The sequence below is a fragment of the Typopeltis vanoorti genome, chromosome 10 (genome assembly GCF_054136105.1).
Source record: "Typopeltis vanoorti isolate ZY-2024b chromosome 10, IOZ_Tvanoo_1.0, whole genome shotgun sequence".
NCBI lineage: Eukaryota > Metazoa > Arthropoda > Arachnida > Uropygi > Thelyphonidae > Typopeltis > Typopeltis vanoorti.
The window spans coordinates 72,136,667-72,146,725 of record NC_143558.1 but is presented as its reverse complement, the minus strand read 5'-3'; the positions used below and the strand labels follow the sequence as shown (position 1 = coordinate 72,146,725).

General features: G+C 36.3%; 1 protein-coding gene across 2 annotated transcripts in view; it reads right to left on the bottom strand.

Annotated features, from left to right (window-relative positions):
• The window catches only part of LOC150102502 (coiled-coil domain-containing protein 167-like), a 162,583-nt gene extending 162,502 nt beyond the window's left edge, over positions 1-81 (bottom strand). The window contains exon 1 of one of the 2 annotated variants that reach the window (XM_090399733.1): positions 30-81. The gene's annotated coding sequence lies outside the window, so the exon portion shown is untranslated. Of the gene's footprint in view, positions 1-8 lie in introns of both variants that reach the window. The other variant, XM_090399731.1, reaches the window with a different exon arrangement.
• Between the last annotated feature and the right edge of the window lie 9,978 nt (positions 82-10,059).

Below are 10,059 nucleotides of genomic sequence, written 5' to 3'. Positions count from 1 at the left end.
ATACATACACTAGTTAAAATGTAACTAACTATAGATAATCGTACCACATCACTGACTACAAGTGAGAAGTTGTTGTGATTCGTTCACACTCCGACAGGGGACCACCTTTCGTGTTATGATAAAAAATTAAAAAAAAATCGCAAACGCCTGTAATTACTCATCCAAAGGAAGCTGGCGAGCTATTTAGCCCTAAGAAACGTTTAGTAATGTGCAGTCAATCTGTAACCTTAACCATCACTGCCTGCTGAGGAAAGGCTACTCTCGGTGATTATCATAGGCATCCAGGGAGGAGACCATGGCAGTCAATTTTTGACATCTCATGGTCCTTGACACTAAATGGTATTGGAAAAATAGTGTGAGATCTATAATCAAATTTCTTGATTTTCACGATTAAGTACCTGGGGGGGGGGAGGTATATTCTGAAGTTCAGGAAGTCGAAGGTCGTTAGAACATAATAACATACTTTAGCCACATTTCATGGGCAATAACAGTGCTACAAACAGGGAAATGATATAACTTATTACCATAAAGAAGAAACCCATTTAAATGGAATTTCAACTCCTCTGAAGAACAGAAACAAGACAAATCAGTTATGGGAAAAATCAGCAGCCACAACTAAGTGGTATTGGGAAAATAGTGTGAGATCTATAATCGAGTTTCTTGATTTTTCACGATTAAGTACCTGGGGGGGGGGGAGGTATCTTCTGAGGTTCAGGAAGTCGAAGGTCGCTAGAACATAATAACATACTTTAGCCACATTTCATGGGCAATAACAGTGCTGCAAAAAGGGACCTGATATAACCTGCTACCATAAAGAAGAAACCCATTTAAATGGCATTTCAACTCCTCTGAAGAAAAGAAACAAGACAAATCAGTTATGGGGGAAAATCAGCAGCCACAACTAAGCCTGAGTTTGCACATATCAGAAGTTTTCGAAGACAAGTGCTTATGTAACTCGTTAACAGTAAAGCACTGATGACCTGAGACACTTGCTGCATATCATAAACAGACATAAACGGATCAGTTATAAGTTTTATCTATCCGTATTAATCCCAATGCTTCTAATGCATGCGAAGGACCATATCAGGAGAAATGAACCTATATCCACCTGACAGAGGATTAAATGTCTGAACTCAAAATGTAACCTAGAGGAGCCTGGAGACACAAAACTATAACAGAAATGAATACCAGAATAACGAAAAATATAACCAAACGGAAATGCTGACCACTCCATCAACTTTGGAAACTGAAAAGCAAAAAAATTATTGTGAGGATCATTCAGAACTGAATACCAGCCAGCTAACTGCACTGGTAGTGAAGCAACACAGGTTAATAAAGTAGCAGACACATTGCCTGAAATCATTTTCTCCTGCAATGGGGAATAATCAAACCAACAGCAAGGAGAGGCTCATCAAATACAACAAAAATAAAATCATCAGCACAGAATCTAGCATAATAAGAATTAAGCTAAATCTTTAACATCACTATTTTCGGGATCAAGCCACACATATACTCCTCAAAGGAGGAGAGGTAGAGATACTAGACAAGACAATAAAGAGGAAAGCATAATTAAACAGGGTAAATAAGCTAAAAGTGAACTTCCATATAAAGAGAGTCCCGAGACCATCAAGCATCAAATTTTCTTAAAAACGTGTGCCAGTTCCCTCGTAAAATATTAATAGTTCTCAAATCAGAAAATCAAAAAAAATCAGCTAACGCCTTTTTATTCCCATACAGGGAGTAGGCGAGACCATTTTTAGCCCTATCTAACTTTTTGGAGACTGATGGGGCAGTTCAATCTCCACGGGTACCCAATCAGAGATAGCTGGCTCAAGGCTATCACTAATTAAGCGGCATGCAGTGAAGAGAGACGGCTCTACAGGTGCCGCCATCTCGTGGTCGCTAACCCTAACATTCGTATTTAATGTCCGAAATAACGTGGGTTCTACGGTCGATTTTCTTGAGTTTACGGGACGAAAAACACGAATTTCCGAGAGAAAAAACTCGTAGCCCGTGCCAGAGATCGACTATCTCTGGCACGGGCAAAAAAAAGGCTTAGAAAAATTTCCTATAGTCGCCGACTAGACTTGAAACCAAGTCTTCCTTCGTGCGGCCAAGCGTCGTGGTGTGCAAACATCACATCCACAGGCTCTCTAGTTCTCAAATTCACCATGAAAATCCCCGAGCTGTTATTAAAGCTAAAAATTATAGCAAGAGGTAAACATAGCCAATAGGATATCTTACCTGATCCATGATTTGAAAAAACAGTACCATGTCCAGCTTTAGAAAAACCAAACCTATGCTGCTGTAACTGCATGGTTTGTGGACATGACATCACACTAGACTGAACCTCATGGAGCCCTGATCTCAACCCTATTGAAAATCTGTGGAATGAAAAGGAGCATCAGGTGAGGTCAAGAGACGTTCGTCCCATGCAGTACCCCAGGATCTCATTACATGCCTGTAGGAAAAATGGTCTGTAATTCCCACTGATCGCTATCGAACGCTTCTGGAAAGTAGCCTCATAGAATTGTTGCAGTCACTGCAGCAAAAGGAGGTACTACATCTTATTAAGATGGGACTCATGGCTGTTTGTTCCTCGCACTACAGTGCCTGTTTTCTTTCTAAGCAGTGTATGTCATGTCACGGCTGGTGGTGAGGCAGATAACCCATTATTGTAGCCAACCTCCATGTGTAGGATCACTTTTCTAGGTTTGATGCGAAAATATGTAGTCATTTCATAGTTGTTGATCATTCCCTGCAATGTATTGATTAAGCAGGTGCAGCATTCAGGTTATCATGGATGCGAAGTGCATATTAAAATTGTAAAATAATTGATATTACATTGAAATATATGATGGATACGAAGCGTATGAGGATGAGTATATGACCCAAAATGGCCGGTAAGGAGTTAAATATTGGTCTTGTATTTCCAGTCCACTAATTAAATATCATATGCATTTGCACCTGTTGACCTCTGCTGTTATTTTTTGCAATTTAATTTTTAGTGTAACTCCTGGAGCTGTGAAATGAGTTCAGGTATTTTTGTTGTGTATGTGAGGGTTATTGCTAGTTTATGACATGAACTTTGTTCTTTTTGCTCTCTTAGGTTTCTGTCTGGTCTCTGACAAAAACTAATGAGTTTGAAACAGCTGTCAGACCAGTGAAACCTTATCAAAATGGACCAATAGGAGGCGAATATACGGGCCCTTTGAGCGTTCGTGTTTCCTATTAGGTTCGGCTTGGGCAACTCGTAATATAGCGGCGAGTGTATTACCACAATCTCTCTGGTCAACTTTCGCACTAAAATTTTATAGTTGCTGTATTCGGCTTTGAAATTATGTTGGATTTAATATCCACTTAATTTATATAATTTTGCATCGCCGAAGTGAAGCCTTTTGGCTCTTTATTTTAGTAAAGAACTTTGTACTTTCTATATGAAAGATAACTGCTTGGTGGTTAGCAGGCCCCCAATGGGAGGGAGCTCACTCTCTCAGCTTTCTCATCTTCCAGGTAATCATGACCAAATGTTTTTTACTCTTAATTCTTTTTTGCAGTTTCCATATTTCCTTCCTTAATGTAACTAAGTATTGTATCAGCAATGAGTGTTATTTTGGTGTGGCTGCAGCTCTCAATTAGCAGAACCTGTAATGCATGTGATGATTTATTCCATGAATTTTTCATTTTGCTCATGTTCATCCTTGTTTGTAGGGGGTCCTGCTGGCATGTGGTGTACAGTTTGTGATTTGTTGTATAATTTCATTGAAAGAGGGATAGCTGCATTTTCTTCAGTTAACTGATATTCATGAGTGAACTTCTCTTGTAGAGGTTTGGATGTTACTGGTTGTGAGGCTACCATTTTTAGCTAATTTTTTTCAAGCTTTGATCTTACTCATGATTATGGTTGTCTTGGCTACATATTTGTTTCTGGTGACTGTTCTCTAAGTTGGGATATATGCTCCTACGTCATTGCAAATATAGGGGCAGTTCTAACATGACCCTCTTCATGCAAATGAAAGCATTCTGATGAGACGGATAAGTAGAAGATTTATGCTATATGTTTATGTCGGTATTGATGACCTTTGTTAATTTTTTTATTGCGTCATTGTTCGAGAAGTTCATCAGTGCTTGTCTTCCGAAAATTCTCGTGTGTGCAAATTCAGGCTTTGTAGTGGCTGTTGACAACTTGCATATTTTTCCAGTTACAGAACCATATTTTGTTAAGATTTCTCTGAGAAATTGACAAGAGATTTCAGGTGGGCCCATCTGATTCTATTACTTTTATTAGTACAAGTGCTGTTGGAGCTGCACTAAAGTGATAGTGGTCGATGTCAATGCTTTTCCATAGCAGTCTGAACCCATGAGGTACATCTATATAGTTTCTGCTACACAGGAGGCATTGGTGATATTTTTTGCTGATACAAATTTGGCAGTTGCTTGGTTGGTATTTGGCTTTCCTTTTGGATGTGAAGAGGTGTCTGAATATCTCGTTGCCAAGGTAGATAATCCTTCTTTGGTGATAGCGGCAGGTAAGGAGTCCAGCAAGTGTTAGAGATGAGCACACGCACACACACACACACACACACACGCGCGCGCGCGCACACACACACACACACACACACACACAAAATGTTATGTCAACAGACGGCTCTCAGAATGATGAAACAACCCGTGTATTTGTCCTTAGATAAGCCCTTTCTTATCTAAGGACAAATATAGGAAAATGTCGGAAAGGCAGAAGCAAAACAATGTGTAAGTACTGTACGATACCTTGGCCGCCTAATAGTCAGGTTATATTTGGAGTGCTAAATAGATAGAGGGGATTCAGAACAGACACCTTCTTATCAAATATGCAGTTCATTATATCGATTATTTCAGAGTCATGCCAAAACATAACCAATCACTATCTGATAATTACTCTTCAAGTCCAAAGATAAGATGTTATCTTGAAGTACAACGATCATCTGAAAGTATTGAGCTGATCACTGCACTTCTTATGAAATCTGTTAAGTAATTCAACAATGCAGGGAAACTCCTTGTTTCCATAGAATATATTTATATACAGTATCCCCCCCCTTATCCTTGGGGGATACGTTTCAAGACACCCCGTGGTATGTACTGAACCCTATATATATATGTAAATAAGTTTTTTTTTTTTACCTTCGGAATAATGTATATTAGGGTTACCAAGTGATTTTATAAACTTGGTTATTTAACTCCTAATCCCAAGTAAGCCAACAGTTTAGTTTGCTTAAATAAAGCATGTATTGCATTATACATCTCAATAAGAGATGTATACTGCAATACATTATGGGTGGGGTCACTACCCAGACGGTTTCAACCTTTTTTGAATGTTAGGTTTGTGCCTGAACGTAGTTCAAGACTAAAGGTAGTGCAACACCAGGGCAACTCATTGTAAAGGTGAGTAAAGCTCTGATTACTATTCTTAGTATTTTCCATAATGTAAAGCACATCTCACTAAGAGATGTCTACTGCAATACATTATGGGTGGGGGTCACTGCCCAGACCGGTGTCAACCTTTTTTGAATGTAAAAGTGAAACGGGCTCTAAAAATAAGACGATCCCGAAAGATCGCCCAACTCTGCGTTGTTCTACTCAATGACAGGCTCACCCCGTCACCGAGAAGAACTCAGTATTGGCTCCACCCAGTGGCAGGCAGGCAGGCTCACCCCACCACCAAGCAGAGTCATAATCTCAACAGTGGCCCCAATCAGAGACAGGCAAAAACCTATCCCCAAGCAGAGCCTCACGGCATCGCCCACCGGTTTCAACCTTTTTTGAGGTCTCCTCAGTGAGTAGCTAGACCCTAAATACCAAGGTTTTAGTAATACAGAGCCTTATCAACTTTACCTACACAAGTTGCTACAAGGTGTTTTTATTTGAATAAGAATCTCTGGAGGACATATAGATGTAAATAAGTTTTTTTTACCTTGGGAATAATGTATATTAGAGTTACCAAGAAATTTTATAAACTTGGTTGCTATAAAATTACTTATAGTTTATAAAATTTATAAAATTTTAGTTTATAAAATTACTTCTAGTTTATAAAATTACTTGGTAACCCTAATATATATATATATATATATATATATATATACTAGTTTTTTTCCTATACATACATACCTACCTATGATAAAGTTTAATTTATAAATTAAGCACAGTAAGGGATTAACAACCATAACCAATAATAAAATAGAACAATTATAACAACATACTGTAACAAAGTTATCTAAATGTGAATGGAATCTTAGCAACCTCAGCATGTGTGCAGCTTTCTCCACCAACAAGTTGCCCTGGTGTTAGACTACCTCTGGGTTCAGCTGAACTGTCTATTACTAAAAGAAAGATCCATACAACTTCGTTTCAGCGATGTAAAATTATATAGGCAAAGTGGATATTAGATCCAACATTATTTCAAACCCGAGAGTTTCTTAAGTTGACCTGAGAGGTCAAGAGAATACAATCATCAACATCCCCGAGTTGCACTACCTACTTGATTTAAGTAGCTAAGGCAACTCGGGAATGCCGATGATTGTATATTCTTGTAATCTCTCAGGTTAACTTACAAAGCTTTCATTGTTTCTACAAATATTTAGCTTTGAAATAATGTTGTATCTAATATTTACTTTGCCAATGTTACCGATTTTCCGAATTATAAATTGTTTATTCCAGAATTTTCCATTTAATATCTTCAGACTGGGGCTGACTGTGGATAAGGGGGAGGAGGAAACTACTGTATATAATAAATTTAGTTTAATCCTTTATCCAAGTGTGAGCAAACAAAGGTTGTACCTGAAAGTATCTTCAAGACTGGGTTCAGGTAGTACAACACCGGAAACTCGTAGCAAAGGTGGACCAAGCTAACATCACTCCTATCTCAGTATCTCCCATAATGCAAAACACATCTCCTTGCAGATATGTATAATGTTATGCATTAAGGGAAGGGCCAGTACTCAAACTAGTTTCGACATTTAATGAGGTCTCTTCAATGGGAGCCACGCCCAGACGTGGAGATACCAGGCAGAAGCAATAGCGAGGTCATCTTTACCTATAGGAGTTGCCAAAAGGTGTGCCACCTTTTTGAAATTTCTTAAATAAATTTTGAGAGAACAGCCACACGTTGTTTCGCTAAATGTAACGAACAAGGGGTTGTTGACTAGGCAGAATAATCGTTAAAAATCCGAATATTCAAACAATTCTCAAATTTAAAGCAAATTCGTTGAATATAATGATACATGGATTATAGCCTTCTCACCGGCCCGAATCGCTAACAAAATTAAAATGAATTTTAATTAAAGTTAAAATTTATTTGAACTAAAGTTTAAACTTTTTTTGCATTTTACAAGTTATTAGCCTGCTGAATACAGGATATAAAATATATGAATATTAAAAGAGAAACTAAGCAGCATTTTAGAAAACAAATTACTAGAAGAACAAAATGGTTTCCGGAAAGTCCGATCCTGCATAGATTTTTACTTTAAAATTATTAATAGAAAAGAGAAGAGAATTTCAAAAAGAAACACACGTGGCCTTTATTGATTATGAAAAAGCCTTTGACAAAATTAGTAGACAAAAATTGTTTAAAATATTAACCAATTTAAACATACAAAACCAACTTTTATAATCTATTCAATAAATATATACAGGACATAAAATAGCAGTTAAATTAGAACACATCTCAGAATGGAAAGATATATCAAGAGGAGTACGTCAAGGATGTACCCTCTTACCTCTGCTTTTCAGTATATATATATATAAATAAAATTATAACAATCGGGAAACTGCATAACCCATTTGGTATACAAATGACCCAGCAAATGAAGATAGATACACTACTATTTGCAGATTATTATTATTATTATTCCTGATACCTCCAAGGAGTCCGAAGACTCATCGTGGGAGGACATCTACAACTCTCTCTACACCTAACCTCTACTACGAATCATCTCCATCAACGCCATCTACCGCCCACTTCCAACACCACCACAACTAGTAATTTTTGTCTGTAAATTGCGTGTGTTCTGAAGATGATCAAATAGTTTTAGCTACATCAGAAGATGACTTACAAAGATCATTAAAATCATTAAATGATATCTCAAAGCAATATAGTATGACAATATCTAAAGAAAAAAACAAAAATAATGGCATTCAAAGGAGAAAACCCAATAAGAAGTAAAATAGTGATAGATGGTAAAATATTAGAATAAGTAAATAATTTCAGATACTTGGGATGTGATCTATCATACGAAGAAGAAAAAGACATAGACACTAAAATATCAAACTTTGTCAAAGTAAATGGCATAATAAATAATATATTTAACCCATCCATAGTACAAAAACACACTAGAATCAGACTATATAATGCCTTGTCAAAACCAACTCTACTATACGGAAGTGAAACATGGACCATGAAAAGGAAAGATGAAAAACGAATTCAAACAGCAGAAATGAAGTTCCTCAGAAAAACAGCTGGATATATCAAGTGGGACCACAAAACAAATGAAGAAACCTTACAATCCCTGAAAATCAAACCAATTAATTACTACATAAGACAGTATAAACAAAAATGACTAGAACGTTTAAATAGAATGGACAACAGCAGACTACCAAAAATATTATACAGATACAAAATAAGTGGGAAAATAAGAATTGGAAGACCAAGAAAGAGATGGCATGAGACCGGAACAGGCCATTTGGCCTAAATTCAATGTTAGAAAGAAGAAGAAGAAGAAGTTAGTAAATTCTTAGTAACTTGTAAAAAGGTTTTAATAATTTTCATAAGTGGAACTATCTTTTAGGAAAATAAAAGAAACTCAAGATAGATGAAAAAATAAGAAAAGCATTCAGAAATAATTAGAACATGTAATATAAGTATTCGAAAAATAAAATCTTCACAGAATAACAGAAAATAAATTAAATTACATAAATATACTTGAAATTTTTTATATTCAAATTTTAGGGTTTTTGATTTCATATTCACAAAATTGGAAATAATGGTCTTAAAACTAATTATATCTGCATTCACTTTGGCTGCATCGTTAATGATTAAATTTAGAGTATGAGCAGCACATGGCATGTAAATAGCTCGAGGATATTTGTTCAAAAGCAAATTTTGGATCCCGTATTTTTTCCCTTTCATATTTGCCCCATTGTCATACCCTTGACTTCGCATGTCTTCAATGGGAATGTTCCATTTTTCCAGTTGTTCCATTATTGTTGCACATAAACCACTTCCTGTGGAATCTGATATATCTGCAAAAACCTAAAATGTTTTCCCTGATCTTGACAATTCCATTTGCCACAGGAAACAAAGCGAATAATAATGGTCATTCGTTCTGTTTTACTTGCATCAGGTGTGCAGTCTAAAATTATGGAATAATATTTAGATTTTCGAATTGATACTAAAATTGTATCCCTGAAGTACTTAAAGTTTCCAATATTTCGTTTTGACTGTCTTTACTCAAATAGTGTACTCTATTGTTTCGTTGTTGGGCCCTTTCAACATGATTTTCCATAACGGGATCAAACTTCGCAAACAGTTCGACTAATTAAAAAAAAATTACGGTTATTCCTTTCATATAATTTATCAGGTGATCCGCGAAAAGCTAAATTTTTGCTACCAAGGAATTTTATAATTTCAATCAAGCGTTCTAAAACACTCGTCCAATGTTTCTTTTCCATTTCATACATGCTTTGAGTCTGGAAATCAATAGAAGTTTTGTTTTTTAAATTTTTATCAAGTTCCTTCCAATTTAAGAAATTTTTCATGTGAGTTAACCTAATCTCATGTCTATGCAAAGTTGTATTTATATTTCTCCAATCGTTATTACCTTCTACAAGACTACTTGATTCAGAACGCGCGAAAAATTTGCAACAAAAGCAAAAAACAGAATTTAAAGTTTCGGAATAAATAAGCCATGTTCTTAGTACGAGCCGCCCGTTGTCCATTATTCTATTATAATACGTGTCGCCAAATTTACGACCATATGTATCTCTGGGATATATAATATTTTTCTTTTGAACAGGCCCGATTTCAAG